The sequence below is a fragment of the Ixodes scapularis genome, unplaced genomic scaffold, assembly GCF_016920785.2.
Source record: "Ixodes scapularis isolate PalLabHiFi unplaced genomic scaffold, ASM1692078v2 PGA_scaffold4__175_contigs__length_147842914, whole genome shotgun sequence".
Taxonomy (NCBI): Eukaryota; Metazoa; Arthropoda; class Arachnida; order Ixodida; family Ixodidae; genus Ixodes; species Ixodes scapularis.
The window spans coordinates 90,459,091-90,464,653 of record NW_024609879.1 but is presented as its reverse complement, the minus strand read 5'-3'; the positions used below and the strand labels follow the sequence as shown (position 1 = coordinate 90,464,653).

Below are 5,563 nucleotides of genomic sequence, written 5' to 3'. Positions count from 1 at the left end.
TCTGACTCCCCGGCCTTTGCCCTTTCTGATATGCTATTTAGTATCGCGAAATTCATAATAGTTATTGCGAAATCGGCAAATGAAAATGATGCAAAAAAAAAAAACATTCAAATATACCCGCCCTTTTCAGGGCCGTGACGTCAGTGGAAGGTTAGCTTGCCAGTCGGGCGAGCAGTCTAAAAAATAGAATATGCCAATCATTTGTTCCGTGCCGGAGCGCGGGTCCTGGAGCGAGCTTCCAAAGCATTAATTTGACACCATGAAACGGCTTCGAATCAGCTGAAAACAAATTCTAGAGTCCAAAGAGTGAACCCCTGAACTTCCAATGACGTCACTTTTTCATTGTTGCCAGTAGAGACTTTCAGTTTGGAAAACACGGTGAGGACCAAAATTGTAAATTCAATAACTTCGTGAAAAAAAATTATTTTGACCTAATATTTGGGATACTATTTTGGCGATGTTGTTTGGCGAGTTTAGCAAAATTTCAGGCAAATCGGGGACCATGAAGAAATCGGCGGAGTACCCCTTTAAGTGCGGTGCGCGCTCCATTCCCAAAATGTTCCGAGCAGAGTCGAGAGGATGGCGTTGGGGAAAAATCGTTTCGGTTGACGGACGCAACGCACTACCCCGGGAGATCGGGGTCATGTGGAAAGCGATGGAGGTTAAAGACATTGCAGCCGCACTCGCTTGGCCAGATTCTGTGCAAGCTACATAAGTCTTCGGACAGTATTCTACCCCTTTCTGTCGCTATTCGTGCACCCTATAACGGAGCAATGGTGTCCCGATGACCGGATGAGACTATCGTCATCAATAAAGAGAAGAAAGCGCGAACGAAGTTCGGGCAATACAGACACCCAACACAGGCGAAGCCTCTCATCCGGGACTTTCACTCTTTCTGACACTCCAGCAAGGGGAAAGCGCCGGTAGCACTTTCCCCTTTTCTCTCTCGCCCCCAAAATGGCGCTACCCACGATAAAACGGTCCGCCGCGTTTTCCGCCCAGCGTTTCGCCCCAGCGGCAAAAGCTGGGCGGATTCGCTAGCGGATCCGCCAGTGTAAACGTGATGTCCTGCCCGTCCTTATGTTCATTCTTTAAGTTTTATTAATCTACCGTAAGAGCTGCTCTCTAAAAAAAAAGAGAAACCATCTGGTTCACGCTGCTACACGCAGGTGGTACAACACAAAGCAAAAGCATAAACGTTTTTTTTTGTTTTTTTATTAGGTGAACACTTAAAAGCAGATCCAGCAGATACGAGCGTGCGCAGTTTACTTTCTTTATTGAGTAGCAGTACAGTGTTCTAGAACACGGTACTAGCAGCTTCAACAAGATATTTTTTTACCGCTTTCCTCCCTTCACGTGCATAAGACAAAACAAAATTTTCAAAGCAAATCCCCCCTCCCCCTTCCCCTCGACATACACAGTCGTGAAGTTTGAATATGATAAATGATCCACCTAGACACATTTGTGAAAAGTTTCAACGTACTCCATTCATTAAACTAATTAAGCGTCTTTTTTTCTTTACGCACGAATATCGATTACGAATACACTCTATAAAGCGCCAAGTATACTTCTTTTACTTTACGCTCCACCGCACGTTACATGGCGCCCGGCGCGTCGCTGTGGTCTCCGCTGGTCTCCGTACCCCTCCGGAAGGTCATGTCACTCATGCGATATTGCGCGACATTGTACCATTGGATGGGTTCCGATTGTTTGTAGCGCCCGCTCTCCGGGCGCTCGTTGAGCAGGAAGAAGCGATGGGGAGTTTTCGTAGGCCGCGTTTCCCTCTCCGCTAATTCTTCCGCAACGAAGAAGCCGCTACTGCGCCTGCGCGCCGATAGCCTTGGCTGTACAGTACTGGGTATCGCAGCGAGTTGCGGTGAGTGTTGCGGGACGGCGAAAATGATCTACGAAAACTCCCTGATAACACCCTTAGAACATGGGCGGACGGAGGTAGGTCTGTGCACCTCCATTCTCCGGTCTCCTTAACGCGTCTTTGACATCGGAAATCGTCAGGAAAAAACAACTGCAAAGAAACCTCGGTAACACGCGATATTGCTTCGCTTTCTTTTCACTTTTATGCCGCTGTGCCAACCTCGCCTCCGTGGCGCAATCGGTTAGCGCGTTCGGCTGTTAACCGAAAGGTTGGTGGTTCGAGTGCACCCGGTGGCGAACACTTTTTTTTTCCTTTTTTTCAGCGGAGCTGTTAAGGGCTACGTTCCCCAGAATCATGTTCAATAGCAAAAAAAAAAAAAAACAAAAAAAAAAAAACAAAACAAAAAATAATAATAATAATACTGACACGGGACCTTGTACAGCTACCGCCATCTACGAGCGACGGCGGCAACCAGGCTGGTTGCCGCCTTCGCTAATAGGTGGCGGCAGCGGGAGCGGAACGAGCGGCGATGTGCGCAGCAGCGGGAATGGTTCCGCAACCGCTGCGAGGCCGCTATCGCCTGAAGTTCCATTGCGCCGAAGGCTTCAGATTCCCTTGCGAAAGAAGAGCAGATCGCTCGCCTGGAAAGCCACCGCAAAGAACAGAAGCTACAGCTTCGCTGCTCTTCCTTCTTCAAGAGCGTGAAAAGGCTGAAAGTTTTTTTTTTTTAACGCTATTGTATTTTTTTATGGATCATAAAAGTGCATTAAGGTACTAACAATAATATCTCATTAGCATTGAAGTGTAGAGGAACTTCTTTTCGCATTCTTATGTAGCAACAGACTGCCCTGTCTGCTAAATGGAACCAATCGTATTTGGATCATTGACAAATATTTCTTTTTGTCCTATGAGCGAAGGCGGCAATCCCGATTAAGTTTACAACCAAGGCGCAGCGAGTGCATCCGTTTTGTGGAATCATGAAAGGCGAACCTGACCATTAATCAGAAGATTAGTTATCAGAAGCTTGTAAAGAATTATAATTGAGAGTTCAATCTCTTCCAGGTCACAAAGAAAATAAATTACTCAAAACTCAAAGCAGCACTTACTAAAAAAAAAACTTTGCAAAAAAAAATTATAAAATTATTTCGATTTTTTTTCCTGCTCATTGTGCGTTTTAACTGGCCAATAAAATTCCTTAACGCCGTGCTGATATGTTTTATGACTTTTACTTGATTTGTTTATGTTAGTCCATATTATTCCATAAAAAAAAACCTCACCTTTTCTACACGTTTTGTCTGAAATACGACTTTCGTTTGCTTTTTCTATGAAAAAATCTACGACTAAATATACTTCCGTGGTGAATTAATACGGCATCATAAAAAAGATATATATATAATGGGTGGTTTTATCTCAAATCGTGCAGGCGAAAAAAGTCGAATTTTTAATTTCGATGAAAAAAATATACGTTATGGCGCCGCTTCTAAAAACGCAGTCGCCACAAACCGAAAGTTCGTCGGAGGTTTTGTTCTCGACTTATGAATTTTTAAAGAGGCCGCGGCGAAAAGCAGTGTTTTTCACACCCGTCTTGGGTCGGATGTTTCGCTTGATCTCCCGCCGTGTACTTTTAGTCCACATTATATTATCGTTTTTTCAAGCACTCTGTGGACACATTTAAAAGGCTCCAGTACCATAAAATAATTTTAGGCGTTTTTCTTTTTTTCTGTCAAAATGTCAAAAACGCCCCCTCGATCAATTGTTGGCGAAATTTGACAATTAATTACTGGCGATCTACTTGGGTTATATTGATACTTTTTATGTCCACGGAGAGCCCAAAACAGGCTCTTTATATGTTTATAAAATGACTCGGCTGTATGAAATATCCTTTCCGGTACGTTTACGTTAATATTATGCGAAAACCAAGAAGTACCATTTTTGAAATTGATTTTTTCAAAAAAACCATTTCTTATTTTCTTTATTTTTTGTTAAAATGTAGATGTGATAGTTTTCTACACGAAAATCAAGTCGAGAAAGTGTATATTTTGTTTGTATGTTCTATATTTAAGCATCAATATCGTAAAAAAACGTGTTTTTACGGCTCGAAATGGACTTGCGAATTGCGCGTCTTCACAAACTTGGAAATATTACTGCCTTTTCCAACCTTCCCACATAACAATCAAATAAAGTAGTTCCACGCTGTTATATTTATTGATTATTTAAATTTTATTATAGGCGCCAAGCTACATCGGAGGAGTTCAAAAGAAAAAGCAACACTTCTTAACAGACCAGCAGGTGTCTTAAATTTTTAACGTGTAGGAGTCGGCAGACGTCGTATTGATTTGGGGCCCTCGTTGGCCTGCATGAACGTCCCGCCCTTTCGGAGCCAGGAGATGACCACGACCTTTCGCGCTCGTTGTGTTAGATAGGACGGCCCGTGACAAAAAAGCGAGCAGCGCACCCTGTGTCACGAGGAGTGAAATAAATGGCACGAATGTGTCGTTGACGTGGCGAACAGTGACAGCCACCCAGGAGGAGTCCGTCCAGGTATTGCACAAGGGAAAGCAAAGGAATCGTTGCCTGAAAGGATGAGGACACCACGGCCTTACAATATCGACGGTCAACAACTGTTCTGCCAGCCAAAACAACGCCGCGTGCGCGCTACAACCGGCGGCGCGGGACATAAATCCCGCAGACGCAAACACGAAGATGGGCCGGTTTCGTTAGGGATAAAAATTCAAAAGCGCAAACACCAAGGAAAAGAAGAGGGGACAGGACAGAGCGCTCTGTCCTGTCCCCTCTTCTTTTCCTTGGTGTTTGCGCTTTTGAATTTTTATACAATGTGTAGCCAACTAGCCCAACAGTTAATTTTGATTCGTTAGGGATGTGGGGAAATTCGAAACCAGCCATCCGTGCATGCGTGAAACGATACCGCTTGTTTGCCCTAGCTTCGATCGCGCCCTATCCTTACCTTGAAACGGCCGTGCTCTATCTCTCTCCGGGGAGATCCGATAGCACCGAAGGGTTATCTATTAAACTCGAGGAAGAAAACGAGAAGGGACTCTTTAAGTTTAATTATCCCCACCAACCCGCTCGTTCTGTCCTTATAAAGGGTTATCTCTTTTGGAAACAGCAAAGCCCGGAGACTGGCATTAAAACGAGCGTGTTGGTAAATATACTTGTGTTTGTATTCTGCCCGGAGACTAGTTAAGTCGAAGTCAGCCTACTTGTTAACTAAAACCGTTTGTGAAGAGTGGGCTTCTCCCGAGATGAGAAGTTAGCGCCGGCTGACGTATTCTTCTGAAAAAGGGAAGGGGAAAGAGAAAGTTTGACTAACTGCAGAAACTATACCTCGAAAGCTCCTCTCCCGATATAAAGCTTGAGGCATAGTCTCGGTTACCTACTCGCTCATCGCTGCTCAAATCTATTCTTCACTTTGTTTCGCACAGCCACTGTTCCGCACAGCCGTCGTAGATATGCGTAATAGAGTGAAGAACAGATTTGAGCATCATCTGGACACCGTCATCCTGCCGGGCTTCAGTGTCGTGGGACCGTCTCGTGTGTGTTTCTTCACCCCGCTGAACTTTGTTTCCAGAGTGCGGTTTTTTTCTTAATGTTTTTTTTTTTTTCAATGTTTTCTTACTAATTTTTTGTCAGCGCTGCTCAGTTGTTGGGTTTATTTCGTCATGGCGTAGC

General features: G+C 44.3%; 1 non-coding gene across 1 annotated transcript; it reads left to right on the top strand.

Moving 5' to 3' along the window:
* The first annotated feature begins 2,095 nt into the window (after positions 1-2,095).
* On the top strand, positions 2,096-2,169 carry Trnan-guu. The gene has a single exon. It is a non-coding gene; the product is annotated as a tRNA-Asn (tRNA).
* Positions 2,170-5,563: the final 3,394 nt, after the last annotated feature.